The 26,146-nt window shown below is 36.2% G+C and overlaps 1 protein-coding gene across 3 annotated transcripts in view; it reads left to right on the forward strand.

Moving 5' to 3' along the window:
• Window positions 1-26,146, forward strand: part of COMMD1 (copper metabolism domain containing 1) — a 191,815-nt gene that overhangs the window by 50,359 nt on the left and 115,310 nt on the right. The window contains exon 1 of one of the 3 annotated variants that reach the window (XM_030310680.1): window positions 8,805-8,829. The exons of the other annotated variants lie outside the window; for them this stretch is intronic. The gene's annotated coding sequence lies outside the window, so the exon portion shown is untranslated. Of the gene's footprint in view, window positions 1-8,804; window positions 8,830-26,146 lie in introns of those variants that run through there. 3 annotated transcript variants of the gene reach the window in all.

Consider the following 26,146-nt stretch of genomic DNA (forward strand, 5'->3'; position numbering starts at 1 on the left):
AGTTCACCAGGGAAAATATATAATGATGACTGTCAGGAGAATAATACCAAGAGACTGAAGTATACTACTCTTTAGTCATGACCCTATGAACTAGACTAGTTGATATGAAATAAGTCAAACAATGTGACAAGTGAATTGTTTACTGATTTCTTATATTTATGTGATACCAAAGGTGTAGGTCCTGGTATAACAAGAGGTATTTGCTATGGTACAGTCTCCTCTTGTTCGGCCAAAAGGTAATCTAAAACAACTCTATTATCTAAACCACCTGAACCAGAAAGCCTACAGATTTTATAGTGTATCTGTGGCCTTAGGGGTAGAGTCAACGATAGGTGTCAGAGTTAAGGAGCATTGTTTTCTTGTGCATTGGCAGGGTAGAAAAATAAGTAGTAGAACAGGAAATGAAATACAGTTTCATATTGGTAACGAAGATCTTGATCTGTGGTGTTGGGAGAGCTGTCTTCCTCAAGGCATTGTTTGCTTCTGGGGAGGAACCTCTCTAGTCAGTTTTAATTTGAGATCTCCAGCTGATGTATAATTCTAATAGTTTGGAGGAGCCCTTTGTAATTGGGAGATGTAGACCCAGTGTTCAAGGTCTTGAAGTTAGAGTGCTGTATGGGTAGTGACTGAGTATGGTCCCCTTCCAGTGAGGTTCAAGGGTAGTTTTGTTCTTGGTGATTTTAAGTCAGAAGGTGGGAGAAAATTGGAAACTAAGTTTGGAGAGTTGTAGCCAGGTATTACAGCAAACCAGAAAAATTCAGGGTCCAGTCCAGCTTACAGGTAGATAGTGAAGCCTCAAAGATAATGAAAAGGATCAGAACTTATACCCACAAGGGTGTGGTATAATTTACCATTGAAACTTATTTTTCTTTCTATATTTACCCCCATTTCTATCAGAGGTAATAATAAAAATAAGACTCATCTGTATGCATAATAAGTCTAGTCTCCTTACTTGTACTGATTATTTCCGTGAGTGCAGTAAGAATGAGAATTGACCATACAGGTTATTTTTAATTAGCTTGGTAACTTTTCATAAGGAAATCTTGAATTGGACTTTCAAAAAGCATCATGAGGCTAGGAAGACAAGCCAAAGACTCACCATCTGGTGTTGTCTAGAATACTGTAGATTTGAGTGAATTCTCTCCTTGAGGTCCCCCAAATATCCTGATGTTACTGGGGATGTCAGGAAGTGACCTTTCTTACTCACCTAGTAAGACTTGAGGGGGCTCTTGGGTGGCTCAGTTGGTTAAGCTTCCGACTTCGGCTCAGGTCATGATCTCACTATTGTTAAGTTTGAGCCCCACGTTTGAGTTTGGAGCCTACTTTGGATTCTTGTCTTCGTCTTTCTCTGCCCCTCCCTCCCTCACTCTCTGTCTCTCTCTCTCAAAATAAATAAACATAAAAAAAAAAAAGAATTTGATTTGGAAGTTGTCAACAGTGTTAAAAGGTTGAACATTTGATTTAATATGATCATAAATGTTATGAAATAAGTAGTATTTCATAATATTCATTTATATCTGTTTAACCAAAGTGACCATAGATTTTATAGGCAATATAGAAGGTTACAAAACTTAGCTCTTTTGAGGCAACCTGGGTGGCTCAGTCGGTTTGAGCGTCTGACTTGGCCTCAGGTCATGGTTGGGCTCTGTGCTGACAGCTCGGAGCCTGGAGCCTGCTTTGGATTCTGTGTCTCCCTCTCTGCCCCTCCCCCTCATGCTCTGTCTCTCTCTGTCTCTCAAAAATTAATAAATGTAAAAAAAAATTTTTTTAAAAACTCAGAGAAATTCCTTCCCAATTTTAGCTTTGACCACACATACATTTCTTTCTTTCTTTTTTTTTTAAATGTATATTTATTTTTGGGAGAGAGAGAGCCCGATTAGGGGAGGGATGGGGGTGGGGGGGTGGGAGGGACAGAAGATCCAAGCAGGCTCTGCTTTGTCAGCACATAGCCCGATGCAGGGCTTGAACCCACAAACTGTGAGATCATGGCCTGAGCTGAAGTCAGTCACTTAAGTGACTGAACCACCTGGACACCCACCACATGTGAATTTCTTTACCGAGGTTCCTTCACCAACTTTCTACAACTTTTATCCATTTGGGTTTTGGCCTGTATTTTTCCTCTTTCTCATTTTGTAACATCCAGTCATTCTACCTTAGGACAAAATTATTCTCTTTTCCCTTAACAAAACCCATCCTTTGTAACTCCTCTTTGTCCCAAAACACTTATTCTACTTTCTTTACCAACTTTTCATACACAGTTGTTTCTTTTCACTCTTACTATTTCCAGTAGTTTTAATTACATCTATTAATTAGAATCTTAACCCTTAGAAACCTTAATTTCTGCTGAAAACTAGGAAGCAAGCAATTGTGGACTAGGTTATGCAAGAATTCTGTGGATTCACAATTTATAAATTTATTTCCAAATTTATATTTTATTTATAAACTTATTTCATAGTTTCTGGAAGTAAATCTTCCTCGTAGTCAGTTTTTCAGTGTAGCGTATGACATAGACCCAAAATTCTTAATTCCTCCATATGAGCCAAAAGTAATAACCCTATGTTCAGTAATTAATGTTTAAATATTTTATCATATTTGAAAATGATCTAGATAGTCAATAAATATTTATCACTTAACTTGATTTGGTATAACTTTAAGGTTTCAAGTTATCAAAAAGATTTTAGAAACGTATTAAGTAGACATATGGTAAAAACATAATTATTGTTGAAAATGTCATGAGTTTTTGTTTATATTTAATGTATTTCCTCATAAGTTATGTTTAACTTAATCTTGAAAGTTTTATCAGACATTAAACAGCTAACCATCTATTTGTGTTTCTTGCTTATATATTCTGTAATAGATAGCATGGACTTAATTTTTAGTAAACCCAGGTAGAATAAAAATTGTATGTCTGCACTATATTTAATGTTGATAAGCCTGAAGATATGTCTGTTTTAATTAAGCCAAGAAACATTAATGAACTTTTATTTACTGAAGATTATCCTCGATCACATGAACTTGAAAAACATTTAGGTTACTTTGTGTTTTCTGAGAGAACACTTAAGCACTTAAGCACTTACTTACCTTTATGCCAATTAAATAGAACTCTTTTATAAATTATTCGCAGGTACTATTTGGAGGTACAAAAAACACATCTATATAACATACATATATAGACATATATAAACATCCAGACATATGCATATATCTTACAACTTTTGTTTTAAAATTTTAGCCAGGGGACAGGTACAATAATACAAAACTGAATAGTTCTAAAAGAACATGGGATCCAAATTGTGTTTCTGGCAGATGAAGTAAGATTACCTGCTCAGATGGTTTAAGGTTTTTATTCTTACGTGTAGAGAAGACTTTTAACATTTTTTTCATTCATCTAGTTTCCAAATAGCTTTATTTTTGTCCTGATAAGAATGGTCTTCCTCATGTTTGCATTTCAGAGATGGCTTTTGGTTCCTACAGAAGACCAGGTAGAATATTTACATCTCAAAGGCACAGGGAAGGGTTGTAAATTTTCTCCAAAAGGGAGTTTTGCTTACAACTGGACAGATCTTTTGCAATATCTGCAAGCATTTGAGGTGAAAATGGGAGGTTTGGGATTGATAAAAAGGATAAATGGGCTTTGAATTGCTTCTACAGTTGGATTTCTGTTTTTGTAAAGATATGATTTATAAGACCAGGACAGTTATTTTAATTCCTCAAAGAATTGGGTTGCAACTTGAGTGATATTAAAGGGCTTACCCACGTGCCCAACTACATTATCTTCAATTTGCTTCTTTAAATTTGGGAGATGTCCAAAATAGGGAATCCAAAGCATTCAGCTGTACATTTTATCTTAGGGGAGAAGGCCTTAAAACAATCATTTCTATCAGCATCTGAATATCAATTTCCATTTGATCACTTTTGTCCCTACATTTCATTCAAAATCTTTCAAATATCTTAATATCAGGTTTTATACAGGAAAACAACATATTCTGATAGTACTGAACTCTTTTAAAAAACTGTTTTTCCCTTTCTCTTTTATACCACAGGCATACCTATCCTGTGACTTAAAACAAAACTGATAAGCCTTTCATGATCTAACTGTGGACAGAGGTGTCCGCAAAGAGGGTGTGAAGATGTGGTCCTCTCAAAGTCCAGAACGACTCCCAAAGACAACCAAAATGAAGAGGGACGTAGATAGTTCCTGTGAGAGCTGGCAGCAATTGATAGGATACTCACTGCAACTGGGTTGCTTCTGTCCAGTCAAATTCTTGGGGTTCCCCAGCTTAGCTGCCTGCACACACAAGAGTTGATTATCTACATACCCATACAGGTGAAAGTTAAGCCAAATTCATAGGACAGACAAACAAGGAAGCAAGGGCTGTTCCAGAGTAGGGAAGAACTGATAAATATTGAGTACCCCCCAAAACAAATTCACAAGAGTATGAATTTGGAAAGGAAGGGACAATGTGAAATTTTACCTTCTTCTCTTCACTGGTCAATAAGGACAGAAATCAAGAGTGCTGACTTGGTAAGAATTCTCACCCTTCTCTGGCTTCTGCCAGTTTTTCCCAGGATCTTATTTGCAGGCTCCAGAGTGAGTGGGATGCCTTGGTAGGTCTCATCTTGGTCATCAGAAAATACAGAGGAAGAAAAATAATTTTTCTACCCTGGCTGAAAGCCTTTTTCTCATAGGGTACCTCAGAAATGAATAAATTATCTAGGTGAAAGTTTTTCACTCTGGTCACTGTAATTCAAGATTATCTTTGGTAAAGCTGGTCCACTTGTTCAGAAAAATATAGGTCTAGGCCTGTAATTTTTGTACATACAGTTAACTAAAGTCATAGGTGAAAGAGACCTCAGACTTTTTGGATTCAGAGGAACTAGTTTTCTCTCTCTCTTTTTCCCCTTAAAATTTTATTTGCCTAGGCCTCATACTGGGTCCAGTCTCTTTGTTTTTTGACCCCAGTGTGACTTTGGACCCAGTCAGGACAAAGAAATGCTCTAATATAGTCTGAGAGGTCATACACAAAAGCTATGGAACTCAAATATCCCAGAGGGTCTCATTCAGGGAGAAAGCAGTGAATGCATGGGCTCAGTGAATACTTAAGCTGTATTCATTGCTTTTTGCTCACAGGAAAGGTCTTTCTTAGATTCCTCTTCTGACACCTGAACTGCTAAAAGATAAACTAAGGCATATTAAAACTTTTAAGAGTTTGAGCAGAAACTGATTAGAAGCAAGCAGCAATTCAATAAATTGCCTTTATTAAAATCATAGACTGGTTCATATTTATACTGCAGTTGGGGAAATAATAGCTCTTTAAAACCATTTATGACAATTTTGGTAAAAGATTATCCACAGTTTCATCATTCTACCAAAGCAATTTTCATTTAATTCTTCTAGGCTTTGTTTACATGTTAATTTTTATGTAGTAGTAGTCATATAAATCATAATCTGATTTTTACATGAAAATGTAGAGTTCCATCTTAGATTTCTGGGGACAGACCTTATTTTTGTTATCCTGCTGTCAGAATATGTTAGATCATATTAAATAATTTTTTGGTTCAGAATACCTGTTTCATGTTTCTGTATAAGATTAGTAATTATTTTTATTGACCATTTAACCTTGTATTGTACTTATACTTCTGTAGTACACGTTGGATTATTTCTAGAATTTTTATGTATAACATTTCAATTAGTGTTTTTATACATAGTTTTTTGCTTCTGTTGAATTCTGTATTTGGTTTTTTCTTAGGAATAAGTTATTAGATGAAAGCTCATGAATATATTATGTTTTGTCATGTTACTTTCCATGAGGTTTTTCACTTTATAAATAACTTACTGTACTAGCTTTATTGTTTGGGTCAGTATTGTTTAAAATTATTTTGTTTTTGTTCATTAGTTTACATGGAATTTTAAGTTTATTTATTTATTTATTATTTTTATTTTTTATTTTTTTTTTAGTTCTCAAGTTAGTTAACATACAGTGTAGTCTTGGCTTTACGAGTAGAACCCAGTGATTCATCTCTTACATATGACACCCAGTGCTTTTCCTGAAAAGTGCCCTCCTTAATGCCTGTCACCCATTTAACCCACCTCCCCATCCCATCAACCCTCAGTTCTCTGTATTTAAGAGTCTGTTATGGTTGCCTCCCTCTATGTTTTTTATCTCATTTTTCCTTCCTTTCCCCTATGTTCATCTGTTAAGTTTCTCAAATTCCACATATGAGTGAAATCTAGGATATCTGTTTTTTCTCTGACTGACTTGTTTCTCTTAGCCTAATACCTTCCAGTTCCATTCCGTTGTTGCAATGGCATTCTTTTTCATTGCTAAGTAGTATTCCATTGTGTATATATGTGTGTGTATAATGTTATTTTATCTAATTCTTCTATAAATGTTATTTTATATATATAATGTATTCTATGAATGTCATTTTATAAATGTTATGTATTCTTCTATAAATGTTATTTATCTAATTCTTACAGCACTGTGAGCTGGTATTTCCCTATTTTACAAATGAGGAAACTGAGACAGAAGATTTAATCAGCTTTTTCTAGGTTACACAAAGTTGTTCATAAAAGCATTATTATTGAATTGGTCAATTTCTCATAGCTGAGAAATATTACCCATAATCTGCACACTTTGAATCTAAAAACTCATGTCTTTTAGTTGTAAGAAATCTTTGTGTACAATTATTGGATAATTTCCTTCACACCATTTTTTTTCTTTTCCAATTTTAGAACTCAGGGTTAGGCCTTCTTGCCTGATTCCTTTTATTTTCTTAGTCTTTTTTTTCTCTCATTATTTTTTTTTATATCTTTGCTTTTTTTTTTTTTTACCAACTTTCTGAAATTTCTCAGCTGTTCTTTTTTGAATTTTCTATTCTGCTGTTTATTTTCAGGAGTTCTTAGTTGTTCCTTAATGTTTTTTAAAGACAAAAGGAGTTAATATTTGTTGTATGGGCAATTCCTTCTGTATTTCTGATAATGTTAATAATAGGCCATTTCTTGGATTTAATAAAATTTCCTGAATTTTCTATTAAAAATTTTTTTATGTTTATTTTTGAGAGAGAGAGAGAGAGAGAGAGAGAGAGCATGAGCAGGGGAGGGGCAGAGGGAGACAGAATCTGAAGCAGGCTCCAGTCTCTGAGCTGTCAGCACAGAGCCCCACACAGGGCTCAAACTCATGAACTGTGAGATCATGACCTGAGGTGAAGTTGGATGCTTAAACTAAGCCACCCAGGCGCCCCCTAAATTTTCTGTGTTTTTGAATTTCTTTTTTATTTTCTGTTTATTTTGGTGTGTCTTTCATGTCAGGTGCTTTCTTCATATTTTGTGCCTCTTTGTTCATATTTAAGAGTGATGTATTAAAAGGTTGATGGAGGGGGGCAACTGGGTGGCTCAGTTGGTTAAGTGTTCAACTCTTGATTTTGCCTCAGGTCATGATCTCATGGTTGTGAGATTGAGCCCTGCATTGGGCTCTGTGCTGAGCATGGAGCCTGCTTGGGATTCTCTCCTTCCCTCTCTCTCTGCCTCTCCCCTGCTTGCTCATGCAAGCTCTCTCTCTCTCTCTCTCAAAATAAATTAAAAAAAAAAACAACTTAAAAACATGTTCTGAAATATTTTAATTTCTTTTTTCTTTAATTTTTTTTTTGAGAGAGAGAGGGTGTGTGCAGGTACAAGCAGGGCAGGAGCAGAGGGAAAGAATCTTAAGCAGATTCCACACTCAGTGTGGAGCCAACTTCAGGCACGATCCCACAACCCCATGACTATGAGATAATGACCTAAGCTGAAATCAAGAGTTGGAAGCTTAACTGACTGAGCCACCCTAGTGCCCTAATTTCTGTAATTTCAAGGTAACAGTTACAAGTATCTTATTTAAATGGAGAAGACTATTTGGATTAGCAGTTTGATTTGTCTGCTAGGTTTAGCTACCAAGCGAGACTATTTCAAAAACCAGAGCTAAAACCATTTCAACACTGAAAATCACAGATGTGATCTGTAGGCTTCCCACTAGACTTGCATAGTGTGAACAGGTATTTTAACATGGTGTCAAACTATGTGGACCTTTAGTAAATAGTTGGTGATCAGTTACTAACTCTGAATAAAGTATATGAAGTACGTGACCAAGAAAGATCTTAAAAAAGCCAAGTGGAGAACTTTCAGTATTTTGTTAACTTTTTACCTTAAGAAAACTTTACTAAGTATTTTCAGATATACAAAAAGGTAAATAATTGCTGATAATGAAGTATCAAGACTTGGTTTCATTAAGGAAACAAGTAGGTTCTGTAATACTGCCCTGAAAATGTCAGGAAGTTGGCTAGGTTTGCTTACTAGCTAAGCATACCTCCTAAAACACATGATTAAAATTTCTGTCTGAGCAGAGACCAACTGTTTTGTATCAAAGACCGTCCCAGTTGCTTAAGGTTGTTTTGAATTGTGGATGTTTAATCTTCAGTTGTTATTGGTATTCTATTACATGCTGTGTGAATATATTTAACCAGATTCCACACTTACTATAATATAATATGCAATTTTATTTTTTCTCATTCCCATCTTGCTCTCTATCACCAGATTTGGGCTTGGTTAATTGTTCAACCTGTCTGCCCTTTATGGAACATTAGAGCAGCCAGTAAAGTGTAAAGTTCCTTGTAGATTGTCTGTTAATAGTTGCACAAGTGATTCAGCTTAGAATATGTCCCGAAGTGCTCTAGGTGATCCTGTCATTGGCCAAATTTTGTCTTAGGAAACCAAATTAGTTTCTGTTGTTTAATGTGTAAATTTGTTAAATTAGCTGGCAGTATACAGCAGCGACGCCCAACTGAAGCGCACCGGTCAGTTGTGTGTTAAACCTCTTAATGGGAAATAAGAATTTGTCTTTGAAATATGATTTGATTTAACTGCTGTTTTTAGCTGTTTCAAATTAAACAAAGTTGGACTTTGTGTACAAAGGCTCCAGTAATTTCCCAAGTCTTAGAGACATCAGATAAACAGAGACTTTATTATACAGATGGCAACAAACAGGAGAAATTACACAGATTTGTGAGAAATGAATTTGTCTCTCTACTTCATAGCTCATTTTTTGCTGCAGTTTCCTTTTATTGGTAATTTTCAATTGCTGAATTGTGTAAGTTGAGAAATTCTAAATGAGTATAGCTTTTTTTCCCCCCTGTAAGAGGAACCAGGCACGGTCAACAGTGGTTTATAATTTGCTTTCATCAACTTGAAATATTTTCCTTTCTCCTCATGAAAAGTAACAGCCTATTTCTCTTTTCTTTTTTTAGTTTTGACTTTAACCTTTCTGACTTTTGCATAGTCAGCACCTTATTTACTTCATGGTATCCTTTTTTTTCCTTTGTCCAAATATAACTTGGATTTTTATTATAAGTGGAAATGAGCGTATTAGCTCTTAGCTGATGAAGTCTGACAAAAGTAGTTTTGCTTTAAATGCTGACCTAAATTACAAAGACAGTAAAACCTTCCAGTATGTTGGGGTGCCTGGGTGGCTCAGTCAGTTGAATGTCTGACTCTTGGTTTTGGCTCAGGTCATGATCTCACGGTTTCATGGGTTCAAGTCCCGCACTGGGCTTTGTGCTGGCAGTGCAAAGCCTGGTTGGGATTCCCTCTCTCCCTCTCTCTCTGCCCCTTCCCCACTTGCGCTGTCTCTGTGTCTCTCAAAATAAGTAAATAAAACTCAAAAAAAAATTTCAAAAACAAAACAAAACCTTCCAATATGTTTACCTTCGGTAGCAGGCTTCTTTAAAAAAATTTTTTTTGAGTTATAATGATTTATAACATTATATTGGTTTTAAGTGTACAACCTAATGATTCAACATTTTGTACACATTACATATTGATCACCATAGTAAATCTGATTACCATCTGTCACCACGTATAGTATAACTTTTAGGATTTACTGTGTTGACAATTTTCATGAATGCTCTACAATATTGTTGACGATAGTCACCATGGTGTACATTATATCCCATGACTTACTTATTTTATAACTGAAATTTTGTACCTCTTTGACCTCCTTCATCTGTTTCACCTACTTTGCAACCAATATTCTGTTCTATATTTCTATGATCTTTTATTTTGTTCACTTTTTTAAGATTTCACATATAAGTGAAATCATGGTATTTGTTTTTCAGTATTTGACATATTTCACTTAGTATAATTCCTTCAAGTTCCATCCATGTTACAATCATGACCTGAGCTGAAATCAAGTAGGACTCACCAGCTGAGTTAGCCATGTGCCCCTTATTTGTTCTACTTCTGTGAAAAATGCCATTGGTAGTTTAATGGGGATTGCATTGAATTTGTATATTTTTTTGGGTAATATGAGCATTACCAATGCTCTGTGTCCAATCCATGAACACAGAATATCTTCCTGTTCTTTGGATCTTCTTCAGTTTCTTTCATCAGTTACTTATAGTTTTCATTGTACAGGTCTTTCACCTCTGATAAATTTATTCCTAGTTATTATTATTACTTTTTAATGCTTATTTATTTTCGAGAAAGAAAGAGAGAGAGGAGGACGGAGGATCCAAAGGGGCCCTGTGGCTGACAGCAGCAAGCCCAATGCTGGGCTATAACTCCTGAATCATGAGATTATGACCTGATCCGAAGTTGGATGCTCAACCGACTGAGCCACCCAGGTGTCCCTTCCTAGTTATTTTTGATGCAGTTGTAAATAGGATTGTTTCTCTTCATTTTTCTTTCTGATATTTTGTTGTTAGTGTGTGCACAACTAACTTTTGGTATGTTGATTTTGTAGCCTGATATTTTATTGATTAGCTCTAACATGTCTTTATGATTTTAATATAGAATTATGTTTTCCACAAATAGTGACCATTTTACTTCTTCCAGTTCAATTTAGATGTCATTTGCTCGTCTTTTTTTTTTTTTTTTTTTTTTTGCCTAATTGCTCTGGCAATGACTTCCATACTGTGTTGAATAAAAGTGGGAGAGGGCATCCTTTTCTTGTTTCTTTTTTTTTTTAATTTCTTTAAAAATTTTTTTTAAATGTTTATTTTTGAGAGATAGAGAGAGTGCAAGCAACAGAGGGGCAGAGAGAGAAGGAGACACAGGAATCTGAAGCAAACTCCAGGCTCTAAGCTGTCAGCACAGCCCAGTGCGGGGCTCGAACTCACAAACTGCAAGATCATGACCTGAGTGGAAGCTGGACGCTCAACCAACTGAGGCCACCCAGGCTCCCCTTTCTTGTTTCTGATATTAGAGAAAAACTTTTAGCTTTTCACTGTTGAGTATGATGTTAGTTGTGGGCTTATCATATTGTTTTGAGGTACCTTCTTTCATTACCCACTTTGTTGAGAGTTTATTCTAAGTGCATATTGAATTTTGTCAAATGCTTTTTAAGTACCTATTGATAATATGATTTTTATTTTTCATTCTGTTAATGTGTTGTATCATTGTTGATTGATTTGTGAATATTGTACCATTCTTGCACCACAGGAGTAAATCCCACATGATCATGGTGTATGATTTTGGTAATGTATTGTTGAATTTTATTTGCTAATATTTTTTGACGATTTTTGCATCTGTTTTCATCAGAGATGTCAGCCTATAATTCTCTTGTTGTGATCATCCTTATCTGGTTTTGGTATGAGGATAATGCTGGCTTTGTAAAATGAGTATGATGTGTCCCTCCTCTTCAGTTGTTTGGAAGAGTTTGAAAAGGATACATATTAATCTTTGAATGTAGACTTCACTTGTGAAGCCGCCTGGTCCTAAACTTTTGTTTGGGATTTTTTTGATTACTAGTTTAATGTCCTTACTAGTAATCAGTCTTTTTAGATTTTCTATTTCTTCTTTATTCAGTCTTGGAAGATTGTATGATTTTTAGTAATTTACTTTTCTTTTTTTTTTTTTAGGTTGTCCAGTTTGTTGTCATATAATTGTTCATAGTAGTAGTCTCTTATGATCCTTTATATTTTTGTGGTATGTGTTGTAACTTCTCTACTTTCAAATCCAATTTATTTGAGCCTTCTCTCTTTTTTTTCCCTTGGTGAGTTTAGCTAAAAGTTTGTCAATTTTGCTTATCTTTTCAAAGAACCAGCTCTTAATGTCACCAACCTTTTCTTTTGCTTTTTTAGCTTTTATTTCAGCTCTGATCTTTATTTTTTTTCCTTCTACTAGCTTTGGACTTCATTTATTTTTCTTTTCTAGTTCCTTTAGGTGCAAAATATAGATTGAGATTTTTCTTGCTTCTTGATGTAGGCCTATATTACTATTAACTTCCCTCTTAGAACTGGCTCTTGGCTGCATCCCATAGATTTTTGGTATGTTGTATTTCCATTTGTCTTTACAATTTTTTTTCCCCGTTTGGTTTCTTTTTTAATCCAATAGTTGTTTAGTAGCGTGTTGCTTAATCTGGCTGATTGGAAATCAGACCCTCAGGCAGCAGCCTGAAAATATGTACAGTCCTGTGGGGTCACAATTGTAAACCGTGCTGGTCTTTAGACTAGAAAATCTGGAGGTGTCCCTTGGGAGACAGTTGCAGATCAGGCTTCCAGATACATGTATAATTTCCTTTCTGGGAGGTATTTTCAAGCTGTAGTGAGGGCTAAGGGAGTATGCAAGGTTGGTGTCTCCATTCTTACATTCTCTGAGAGCACCTCAGTAGCCTCTAGGATGTATGGTAGACCTATAGCTTGTACTTCAGACTGAAGCTCTGGACTTGTAAATGGGCTTTTTTTCTCAAGAAGACTGGGAGTGTGTTTTAGCCTGCTGTTTATGCAGTGCGCTGGAGGGTGGTAACCTACCAAGAACTGTCTTCCTGATTGTTTCAGCCCTGTGGGAGCCCAGGAACACAAGCGCCCTGGCCATCAAACCAGGTGATCAAGGGGTGTCCCTGTATGGATTGCATGTGCCTGTCAGCTTTAGTGGAGTAGGTGGAGACTGTAGGGAGTAGGGCAAGCTCACTGGTTTTAGCAAGGTAGAAAGAAGATACCTTGACTGCATGCTCACCAGCCTCAGTGGTACATCAGGAGAGTGCATGTTCACATGTAGGGGCACCCCTGGTAGCTCATTCGTTAAGTGTCTGACTTCGGCTCGGGTCATGATCTCAGGATTCACAGGTTCGAGCCCTGCGTCCAGCTCTGAGCTGACAGCTCAGAGCCTGGAGCCTTCTTCGGATTCTGTGTCTCCTCTCTCTGCCCGTCCCCTGCTCATTCTCCGTGTGTCTCTGTCCTCAAAAATAAATAAACATTAAAAATTTTTTTTTAAAAGGACCGTCTCTGTTCCCTCTAACCCTTTGGGTCCCTAAGATATAAGCCCTGTTGGTTTTCTAAGCCACAGATTTTGGGGGGCTCTTCTCTTCAGTGTAGGTCCTAAGGGTTGGGGTTCCTGACTTGAGGCAGAAACCTCTTGCTTCTTGGGAAGAACTCCAGATTGTGAGATCCCTCCCTATTGTTGGTTGCCATGCCAGGGATGGAGTTTTTGGCAAGACTGTGTCTTTGCATCTCTTACCATTCTCAGTGTGGGCCTTTTATCCTTTGTTGTGGAGGAGGCAGTTCAGCTAGTTTTCAGTTATATTTCACAGGGAGTTGCTCCATATTCAGAAAGAGATTTGGGTGTCTGTTGGAGGAGGTAAGTTCAGGACCTTCTTTTACCACCATCTTGGACTGACCCTCCCCTTCCTCCTCAGACCAATTTTAGTGTTTCTTGAATAATGTCTTTGAGACTAGTTGTGTGTGTGTGTGTGTGTGTGTGTGTGTGTGTGTATTGTTTTTGAAAATTTTGGGGGCAGCTGGGTAGCTCAGTCGGTTGAGCAACCAAACACTTGATTTTAGTTCAGGTCATGATCTCATAGTTCATGAGTTCAGGCCCCACATTGGGCTCTACACTATGACAGTGTGGAGCCTGCCTAGGATTCTCTCTCTCTCTCTCTCTCTCTCTCTCTCCCTCCCTCCCTCCCTCCCTCTCCCTCTCCCTCTCCCCCTCCCTCTCTCTCCCCCTCTCCCTCTCTCTCTCCCCTCTCTCCTCCCCTCAGCCCCTCCCATGTGGTCTCTTTGTCTCTCAAAATAAATTAAAAAACCATTGTTTCAATTTCTCAGCAAAAATACATAAAAACATAAGTTCCAATTTTATTATTAGATTAATTGACATAAAATTCATAAAGTTACTATCACATTACCACACAAGTTTTAAATGGCTACTTTCAGTTTCTGTAATCACATCATAGAGGACTGGGTAATGAGTTTGTGGGCTGGCACTGATTTGCTAATCACAGTTTGGGCAGCATTGCTCTAGATTTTCTGGCAAATTGAGAAAGCCAAGGATGCTTTTAGTAACACATCCTGTTGAACACTTTTCTCGGGCAGGTTCATGTTATTTTTCCTATTTAAGAGCTTAGGAGTAGACCTGATAGGTGGTGAAAAACTCAGTGGTAGAAATTATACTGTGATAACCACGTGACATCATAAAACTGAATGGAGTAGCACTAATTCTGTAAATATTCAAAACTAAATTGTAAATAGTACTTAGGAGAGTTTCCATATTAGATCATCATCTTATTCTTCAGGGTTGAAATAGGCCTTAAAAATTTTCTAAAAAGTATATTCAATCCTGAATGGCAGTTGGGAGCCAGCTCTTATTATTGGCTTTTAAACATTTTGCTCTACTTGAAAAATACAAAAGTTGAGTGATGTCCGAGTTAGCATCTGGGAGGGAATAGAACTTAGAAGATTTAGAAAGTTGAACCATTGTAATTACTGTTTTTGTAAGTTAAAAACCATTGAATACTGGTAATTATATGTAGCTTAACCTATAGATATAGCAGCATGGAATGTTAATATTTGGGGGGTACATAGAGATTATTTAACACCATCCCTTTTGTTTAATTTATGGAAACTGAAGCCTGGAGAAATATGCTTGAAACTACAAAACCATTTTCTAACTAACTGTTAAGAGCAATAAATCAGGTTTCACTGATTTACTGAAGGTAAAGGACAAAACTGAGTTGCTTTTCTTTTGGACTATTTTTTACTTAAGTTTTGGACCAGGTTCTAGTTCAAATAACAGCATAAACAAGTTTTTTTAAAACAAGACATTTTCAAGAGTTTTAGAAAATGCTAATTTAAAACCATTTTTTGGACAGCTTTAAACTTGCTTTAGCTCATTATATTTCTATTTCAGGAGATTATAGAAATGCAACTAAGTTCTTTTTACCTGATATTTGGTCTTTAATTGTGTAAACATGTATTTCCAACAAAAAATTCTGATGCAGTAAATCAGGAGAAAAAACATTCACTTTAAGACTCTTTAAGCTAATATTAATCTCTAGAGGCAAATTGCTTTAATTTCTCAAGGTCTTAATTTCTTTGTGCTAACAACTGGCAGCATTCTGTACTTTATAGGCTTAACTACACATTTTAACAGCAAATTCTTGGGAGCTTGACAGAACGAACTGTTGAGAAGTAAAGGTTTGTTTTTGGTTACCATGAGTGGTTTCTATGGAGGTTGAACTATTGTTAGTACTTGGTAGCCTTCTATATGCTTGTCAGTCTGTTTTTCTTCAGAAGTGATGATGAATTTAAATCTGCATGATGTGTTCCAATTTACTTAATGGAAATTAGGGGCGTGCATAGCTTTTGAAATTCGTAATTACGGTTCCTATTAAGTGGTTGGAGAAGCAGCTATTTCTATTTCATATATTATCTTATTTAATTTATAATCATTTTTCTTTTTGGACATAATATAGCCACTAAAGAAATAACTATCCTTTATTCAAACAACTCCTTGGGCATATTCCAGCAATTCTTTTTTCCTTACAATATTAAAAATTGCACATATAATATAACTGGTAGAAGACTTAATTATTTACAGAGTGAAAATAATATTAAGTATGTTATTTGTAGATGAGGATTTTCTGCCTTTTTTTAAGTGTGTGTGTGTGTGTGTGTGTGTGTGTGTGTGTGTATGAATTAGTAGCAATACTAACTATGACAAAAAAAAATTTCCTATAATTAAATTTTCATTCATTTTGGGAAAACAGAATTACCTGAATTCAAGTCATTTTGTATATTGCTTAATAAGCTACTTATCCTAGAAGTTTATTACTCATCTTGACAGTATTTTATCTAGTTCATTAAAAATAGCTATAAGTTATGATGTTACATTTATTGCTTATGTTTTATGAACTTTTAAGAAATAGTGCTTTGGGTCATTGAACTCATGTCCCTGATATTTATTCTTCTTGGTCATAAGAACCAAGATTTTCATATTAATCCAGATTTATTATATTAGACTAGCAATTTTGCTTTCCCTTTTTGATACGGAGTAAAACCGGAGAGATTCTTAATTATAATGCCTATAGGCATGGTTAAAGTAAAAGAAATCTCATTAAGTAGAAAATGCTCATTAAAGAAATTTGGAAAGTGCTAAAAAATGAAAGAAAAATTTAAAAGTCTGATTTTTAACAGTGATAACTACTTTGGTATTTTTCTTTCCCCTTGTGTATGTGTTGTTGGAAGGGGAGGAAGGGAGGCAAGAGGCCTCTTACCTTTTTTGTGTATTTATTTTATTTTTTTTTATTTAATTAAAAAAAAAATTTTTTTTAATGTTGTATTTATTTTGAGACAGAGAGAGACAGAGCATGAACGGGGGAGGGGCAGAGAGAGAGGGAGACACAGAATCGGAAACAGGCTCCAGGCTCTGAGCCATCAGCCCAGAGCCCGACGCGGGGCTCGAACTCATGGACCGCGAGATCGTGACCTGAGCTGAAGTCGGACGCTTAACCGACTGAGCCACCCAGGTGCCCCCCTTTTTTGTGTATTTTAGAACATTACAGGCTCATACAGAAGAATTCCATATCATTTATGTGGGTGCTTTGTCCTTAAGAAGGTGCAGCATAACTTCCTGTTCCTTAAGTGTTCCTCATAGTAACTTCTTCCAAAGAGTAGAGTGTAGAGAGTTGGGAAAATTATTTTACAGTGGAGAAACCTGACAAACATTACTTCAGCTAGGTGTCATTAACAGTGATAAGCCATGTTGATAGCATGTACCCTTGATGTGGTGTGATGAGAATGGCAACTTGCCTCTGTGGTCTTCCTCCCCAAAACCCATAACACCAGTGTAACCATAAGAAAAATCATCAGGCGGGTTCCAACTAAGGGGCACTCTCCAAAGTACTCATCAAAACTGTCAAGTTATCAAAAAGAAGGAAAGTTTGAGAAACTACCATAGCTACTTGAACTTAAGGAGAAATGATGACTAATTGTAATGTAACTTGGATAGGATCCTGGAACATTAAAAGGACATTAGATCAGTGGCGGCCTGGGTGGGTCAGTTGGTTAAGCATCTGACTTCAGCTCAGGTCATGATCTTGTGGTTCATGGGTTTGAGCCCCGCACCATGGTCCTGTGCTGACAGCTCAGAGCCTGGAGCCTGCTTCAGATTCTGTGTCTCCCTCTCTCTTTCTGCCCCTCCCCTGCTCGGCTCTGTCTCTCTCTCTCAAAAATAAGTAAATGTTAAATTTTTTTTTTAAAGGACATTAGGGCAAACATAAGTATGAGGGCACCTGGCTGGCTCAGTTGGTAAAGCATGCAGCTATTGATCTTGGGTTGTGAATTTGAGCCCCATATTGGGTGTAGAGATTAAAAAAAAAAGGTAAACTTAAAAAAAAACAACTAAGAAAGTATTTACATTGTAGTTAATAATAAATAACGTATCGATATTGGTTATTAATTGTTGTAAGTGTACCATAGAAATATAAGATGTTAATAAACTGGGAAATTAGGTGTCTGGCATATTGAAATGCTGTACGTCTTCACAACTTTTCTATCAAAATGTTTTTAAACCCAAATTACAGATCCTATTAGAGCCTTCTATGTGTCTCTCAGATTCATTTTCTCTGTCCTCTGAAGTAATCATTATCCTGCATTAGGTGTTTAACAATCTTATGCATACCTTTATAGTTTTACTACATAATATTTTTAAAATTTATATTATTTGTCATCTAACAAAACTTCATACAAATAGCATCATACTTTATGTGTTTGTGTGCAGTTGTCTTTTTTGTTGTTATTGTTCAGCATCTGTGTTTATGCTTCATCCATGTTGATAGATATAATTCTAATTCATTTACTGAACTTCCTAAATGGAATCATATAGTACATACTCTTTGGTTTGACTCTTTTATTTAGCATAATATATGAAATTAGTGCATGTTGTATCTGTCAGTCAGTTTTTAAAAATAGACTTTTTTTAGAGCAGTTTTAGGGTTACAGAAAAACTGAGTGGAAAGTACAAAGAATTAACCTTACATCCCCTCACAGTCCTTCCCGGTGCAATATCCCCTATTATTAGCATCTGGCATTAGTATAGTACATTTGTTACAATAGATGAGCTGCTTTGATTACATTATTGTTAACTAAAGTCCATGGTTTGCATTAAAGTTCACTCTCTGTGCCGTACATTCCATCTTTACAAATGTATAATGGCATGTGTCTACCTTTATAGTATCAAATTCGGTATGATATTCAGAATAGTACTACTGCCTGAAAAATCCTTTGTCCTCCACCTATTCATTCTTCTCTCTGAACCCTTGGCAGCCACCGTTTTGTTTGGGTTTTTTTTTTGTTTTTACTGTGTCCATGGTTTTGTGCCTTTTCCAGAATGTCATATAATTGGAATCACAAAGTATGTAGCTTTTTCAGATTGGCTTCTTTATTTGGTAATGTGCACTTAAGGTTCTTTTATGTTTTTTTCATTGATAGCTCTTTTTTTTTTTTTTTTAAGTAGTACTGAATATATTCCACTGTCTCGATGTACTACAGTTTAGCCATTCTCCTACTGGAGGACATCTTTGTTGCTTCCAGGCTTTGGCAGTTGTGAATAAAACTTCTATAAATATCTATGTGCAAGTTCTTGTGTGGACAATAAGCTTTTAACTCATTTGGTTAAATTCGAAGGAACGTGATGCTGGATTGTATGGTAAGAGTATTGTTTAGCTTTGTAAGAAACTGCCAGTGTCCAGTGGCTATTCCATTTTGCATTTCTACCTGTAGTAATAGTTCCTATTGCTCCACATCCTTGTCAGCATTTGGTGTTGCTTTGTCTGCAGCTATTGATATTACCATATAATTTTCCTTTTGTAGCCTGTTGATATGATGGTGTATATCATCAAACTTTAAATAGTTAAAGTTTATTTATTTATTTTGAGAGAGAGAGAGAGAGAGAGAGACAGGGAGAGAGAATGTGTGAGCAAGAGCTGGTCGGGGTGGGGGAAGAAAGGGAGAGAGAGAATCCAAAACAGGCTCTACACTGTCAGCGTAAAGCCCAACGTGGGGCTCAAATTCATAACCTGAGCTGAAATCAGGAGTTAAATGCTTAAGCAACTGAGTCACCCAGGCACCCCGATATGATGGATTGTATAAATTGAATTTTGAATATTGAACCATCCTTGCATATCTGGAATAAATCCCGGTTGGTTGTGGTGTATAAATCTTTTAGACATTATTGGATTCAATTTGCTAATATGCTGTTGTGGATTTTTGCATTTATATTTGTGAGGTTTTTTTTTTTTTGAGGGTTTTTTTGATAATGTCTTTGTCTGGTTTTGGTATTAGAATAATATGGTCTCATGGAATGAGTTAGAAAGTATTCCTTCTGCTTCTGTTTTCTGAAAGAGACTGTTGAGGATGGGTGTAATTTCTTCCTTAAACGTTTGGTGAAACGCACCAGTAAACCAATCTGGACCTGGTATTTTCTGTTTTGGCAAGATATTAATTATTGATTCTGTTTCTTTAATAGACATAGGCCTATTCAGATAATTGATTTCTCCTGAGTTTTTGTAGATTGTGAGTTTACAGGAACTGTTCAGTTTCGTCCAGGTTATCAAACTTATGAGCATATAGTTATTCATAATGTTCCTTTATTGCCCTTTTAATGTCCATGGGATCAGTATTGATGTCCCCTCTTTCTTTTCTGATGTTAGTAATTTATTTCTTGTCTTTTTTTTCTTTGTTAACCTGGCTAGAGGTTTATCAATTTATTGATCTTTTGAAGAACCAGCTTTTGGCTTAATTCATTTTTTTCAAAAAACTTTTAATGTTTATTTTTGTAAGAGAGATAGACAGAGTGTGAGTAGATGAGGGGCAGAGAGGGGAGACACAGAATCAGAAGCAGGCTCTCGGGCTCTGAGCTGTTAGCACAGAGCCTGATGTGGGGCTTGAACTCGCAAACTGTGAGATCATGACCTGAGCCAAAGTCAGACGCTTAACTGACTGAGCCACCCAGGCAGGCGCCCCTGGCTTAATTCGTTTATCAGTTGATTTCCTGTTTTCAATTTCATTGATTTTTGCTCTAATTTTTATTTCTTTTCTTCTACTTACTTTGAGTTTAATTTGCTCCTTTTCTAGTTTCCTAAAGTGAAAGTTTAGATTATTGATTTAGATTTTCTTCTTTTCTTCTATTATGTATTCAGTGCTATAAATTTCTCCTGTAACAGTTGCCTTCACTGCATCCTACAGATTTAGATATTTCATTTTAATTTTGTTTAAAATATTTAAAATTTCTTTTAATACTTCCTCGATATATGTGTTATTTAAAAGTATGTTATTTAATTCCTATTTGGGGGTTTTTCAGATACCTTTTTGTTACTGATTTCCAGTTTAATTCCATTGTTGTCTGAGGGCAGACATGTATGGTTCTATTCTTTTTATGTGTTAAGGTATGTTGTATAGCTGAGAATATGGTCTGTCTCAGTCAGTGTTCCATGTGAGGTTGACAAGAATGATATTGTGCTGTTGGATGAAGTACTCTGTAGGTGTCAATTAGATCCAGTTGATAGTGTTGTTTATTTTAACTGTGTTCTGCGTACTGGATCTTTAAATTACCAATAGAGTGGTGTTTAAATTCTCCAGCTATGATAGTGGATTCATCTTTCTCTTGGCAGTTGTATCAGTTTTTATGCCATATATGTTTTACACCAACTAAAAGACTGGGACTGCTAAAGTGGATCAAAAAAATAAGACCTAACTCTATGTTGTCTATGAGAAACCCATTTTTAATTGACACATACTGATTAAAAGTAAAAGGATGGAGAAAGATATACTGTGATAATACTAATCAATGAAAACTGGAGTGGTTTTATTAATTCAGACAAGCAAAGTTCAGAGCAAGGAAAATTGCCATGGATAAAGACGGACATTACATAATAAAAAAGGGGTCAGTTCTTTCAGAAGATGTAACAATCCTTAACATGTATGCACCTAGCAGCAGAATGTCAAAACATATGAGGCAAAAAGTGGTAGAACTGCAAGGAGAAATAGACAAATCTATTGTACTTGCGAAACTTCAACACCCTGCTATTTGTAAAGGACAGATGCAATAGGCAAAAGGTCTATGAGGACATAGCTGAACCAAAGAGTCAATCAGTTAACTAGATCTAATTGACATTTATAGAATATTTTGGTGGGAGAGGAGGGAGACATGAAGAATTTTTAGGGCATTTTTAGGGCAGTGTAACTCTTCTGTGTGATATATAAGGTGGATACATATTGTTATACATTTGCCAAAAACTTACAGAATGTATAAGAATGAACCCTAATGTAAACTGTAGACTTTGGGTTGATAATGATGTGTCAATATTGATTTGTCCATTGTAGCAAAGTACCACACTGATGTGGATGTTGATGGTAGGGGAGGATGTGTATGCATGGGTTGAGGAATGTGGGTATGTGGGAACTCTGTACTTTTTGGCTAGTTTTGCTGTGAATCTAAAACTGCTCTAAAAATTAAGTTTCTTAGTTAAAAATTAGAACAAATGTATCTGGAACCTAATAGTTCTAAAGGATACTTTGTAAAGTAGTTTCAGAGAGGTATTTCCATTTTTATTGAAAAATTGAGGCAGAAGTGTGTGTCATTGAAGCATCAAATTAGGTGATAATATGGAATCACTTTGTTCTGATATGTGAAGTTTACATTGTATGAAAGTAGATATCTCACTAAATACTATTTATCTGTGTTTATTTAAGCACGGACCCTTTGTTTTTGAAATACTGCTCTAAAAACAGGAAGCTTAATTGGAAAGCTGTGTTTTGTCTACCAAAGATAATAGGAATTCTCTCTGGTTTATTTTTAGTACCAACTATAAATACTTTTGCTTTCAAGCAGAAAGAAGAGATTAATATTATATATAAATATTAAATTACAGGGGATTGCTTTAGGACTAACATGCTTTGGGATTGATTAATATCAAAGTTTCCCATTTTCAAATATTAGCCTCCTAATTTTAATTACTTGATACTTAATGAGCAGTTTACTAAAAAAGGCATCATCTTGAGTTCAGTTTTTTTTCTTATTTATTTATTATTTTAAAACAATAGCAGTCATTATTTAGATGATGAATCTGAACTTTAGGCAGAGCTCAGAGGGGAAGACTGTCTTCATATGGTGTCCACTCCACTGGAAGCTAGATGATCCACTTCCAAATACCTCATTCACTGGCTATTTGGTGCTGGCTGTTTGGCTGGGAGCTTAATGATAGGCTGAGGGCTAGAGGCCAGAGTCCTTATAAGGTAGTCTCTATAAGCTCCTTACAGCATAGTGCCTGGGTTCTAAGAGCAAGCCTCTTATGAGGAACAAAATGGAAAGTTGAAGTTTCTTAAAACCTGAGCCAGAAAATTGGCACAGCATCACTTGGCCATGATCTTTTTTGAATTTGCTTTTTTTCTTTTTTTTTTTAGGTCTTTAATTTTGAGTTTCAGCTTCACACCAAATTGAACAGAAAGTATAGAGTTTCCATATGCTCCCCATGCCCACATATGCACAGCCTCTCCAACAATCAATACCCTGCACCAGAGTGGTATTTTGTTACAGTGGATGAACCAATGTTACCCAAAGTCCATAGTTTACATTAGGGTTCACTCTTGGTGTTGTACCATCAATGGATTTTGGCAATGTATAATGATGTGTATCTATCAGTACATTATCATATAGAATAGTTTCACTGTTCTAAAATTATCTGTGTTCTGTTTTATCCTTTCCTCTTCCACCAACCCCTGGCAACCATGATTTTTTTTTACTGTCTTTACAGTTTTGCCTTTTCCAGAATGTCATATAAAGTTGATCTTTGAACAAAAAGTGTTTAAACTGTGTGGGTCCACTTACATGCAGATTTTGTAAAATAAATAAATGTATTTGCTCTTCCTTACGATTCCTTAATAACATTTTCTTTTCCCTATCTTACTTTACTGTAAGAATATGGTATGTAAAATATGACATACAAAATAGTGTTAATTGATTATGTTATTGATAAATAAGGTTTCTGGCCAACTGAAGTCTATTAGTATACGTTTTTATATATACTATCGTATAGTATAAATATTATGTCAAGTAAATATAGTATAAGTTTTTAGGGAATCAAAAGTTAGATATGCATTTTCTATTTTAAAAAATTTTTTATGTTTATTTTTGAGAGAAAGAGAGAGAGTGAGAGAGACAGAACGCTAGGAGGGGAGAGGCAGATAGAGAGGGAGACACAGAATCTGAAGCAGGCTCCAGGCTCTGAGCTGTCAGCACAGAGGCCAACGTGGGGCTCGAACCCATGAACTGTGAGATCCTGACCTGAGCTGAAGGCGAACACTTAAACTGACTGAACCACCCAGGCTCCCCGGCATTTTCAATTTTGCTGGGGTGTCATTGCTCCTAACCCCTGTGTTATCTAGGGGTCAGCTGTAGTTGGAATTGCCATGATCTTTTGGATAAACAGTCACACAGCCCATATTTACTCCAGGGGATGGGATATAGATGCTTAACTTCAAGTGGGAAAAGGGTCAAAGAATTTTGTCACCAGGTTTTAAAATTGCCACATTCTATATTTGTATATTATAAATAAGGAAATCCAGGTACATAATACTAAAAGATTTCCCAAGATTAGATGAGTAGTCAAGGCCAGGTTTTTAGATTGCCATTGCACACCCATCCAACTATTCACTCATTCAACATATATTTACTGATCGTCTGCTATGTGACAGTCACTGTGCTAGGCGCCAGAGATTAAATATAAACAAGCAGGGCAAGGTCTCTGCCCTCTACAAGCACTTACATGTAAGAGCCTGGCAGTTACCCTACATTGTGATAAACACCACTTTACTATGTAGCCTGCAAAGAGAGCCCTGTTCTGGATTTGGTGGTTTAGGGAAGATTTCCTGTATACAGTAACATCTGTATTAAAGCTTGAAAAAAAGGTAGTGTCAACAAAAGGAGTTGAAGGAACAACACTAAGATGTTCTAGGCAAAAGGAACAACATAGGCAAAGGTGCCAGAGGATAGGGAAAGAACGGCAGTTTAAAAGCTAAAATGAGGGGTGCCCGGGTGGCTCAGTCGTTGAGCGTCTGACTTCGGCTCATGTCATGATCTCACAGCTTGTGAGTTCGAGCCCTGTGTCGGACTCTGTGCTGACAGCTCAGAGCCTGGAGCCTGCTTCTGCTTCTTCTGTGTCTCCCTCTCTCTCTGCCCCTAACACACTCACATTCTGTCTCTGTCTCTCTCAAAAATAAATAAACATTAAAAAAAAAAAAGCTAAAATGAGTACAGTATGGATGGAGGGAGATTGATGGAGTGAAAGATTGTAAGAGGTAGGGGAAGATGAAGAGACACAAAGCTAGAGAGGTAGAGGAAGTACCTCATCATGATTCACCCTATAAACCAAATTAAATAATTATAGAATTGAAACCTGGAAGCTAGAGAAGTCTTTACAGGTTTTATTCTTTAATTAAACTTTTACTTAGAGATTATTTGTAGATTCATATGCAGCTGTAAGAAATAGTAGAAAGAAATGATCCTGTATACTTGACCACTTACACCCTATGGTAGCTTCTTGTAGAATTATAGTACAATAGCACAACCACTATATTGACTTGCTACTGTCAGGATACAGAACTTTCCATTACCAGTAGGATCCCTTATGTTGAAGTTTTATAGCCACATCCATTTTCCTCCCACTCATCCTCACATCCTTCCTTTTTTTCAAACAGTTGATAATCAGTTTATTAAAATAGTTGATATAAGTATTTGCAGTGGTGACTTCTACCTTGACTCCTGGCTAAATACTGATGGAAGTAATCTGTTTAACATTCTCAGAAGGACTATGCAAGTCAGTGTGAGTCACTTAAGGATCCTCATCTGAAAAATGACTCAAGTTTAGATCTTCAGCCTGAGAGATTTTCTTGTACTGATTCTTAGAGTTTCAGTACCCATCTAAACCGGTTCTTTCACTTTGAAGATTTTTTTCCTTTGAGCCCCTGATCAAGTCAGCATACACCTTCTCCAGAGGTTTACACTGTGACTGGTTAGGATAATTCTAATTTGGTGAATCACCACCTTTTGTTCCACAAGTGTCTTTCTAGGAGCCGGTGGACCTGAGCTCTGTTGCAGCTGTGACCATGTCTTCCTCAAAGAGCCCTCACTCCTTTTTTAACCCCTTACAACCACTAATCTGTTTTCCATTTCTGTAATTTTGAACTTTCAAAAAGTATTACATAAATGGAATAAAACAATGTATAAACTTTCCTTTTTCTAAAATTTTCTTAAATGTTTTATTTATTTTTGACAGAGAGGGAGAGAAGAGTGCAAGTGGGGCAGAGGTAGAGAGAGAGGGAGACACAGAATCCGAAGCAGGCTCCAGGCTCTGAGCTGTCAGCATGGAGTCTCATGAGGGACTTGACCCACGAACCATGAGATCATGACCTGAACCGAAGTTGGTTGCTTTAACTGACTGAGCCACCCAGGCGCCCCTAACTTTCTTCATTCAGAATAATTCTCTGGCAGTTTGTGCAGGTTGTAGTTATCAGTGGTCCATTTCCTTTTTATTGCAGAGTAGTATTCCATGGTATGGATGTACCATAGTTTTATCTGTTACCTGTTGAAGGGCATCTGGTTTATTTCTAATTTGGGGTATTACAAATAAAACTGCTGGAAACATTTGTGTATTATATAACTTTTTTGTGTGGACCCATGTCCTCTTTTCTATGGGATAAATTCCCAGGAATGCTATTGCTAGGTCATATGGTAGTTACATTTTTTTTTTTAAGTAAATTGCCAGACTTTTGCACTGTGTATGTACCATTTTACATTTCCACTAGCAATGTATGATTGATCCAGTTTCTCTGTATCCTTGGAAGT

This window comes from Lynx canadensis, chromosome A3, assembly GCF_007474595.2.
Source record: "Lynx canadensis isolate LIC74 chromosome A3, mLynCan4.pri.v2, whole genome shotgun sequence".
Classification (NCBI taxonomy): domain Eukaryota; kingdom Metazoa; phylum Chordata; class Mammalia; order Carnivora; family Felidae; genus Lynx; species Lynx canadensis.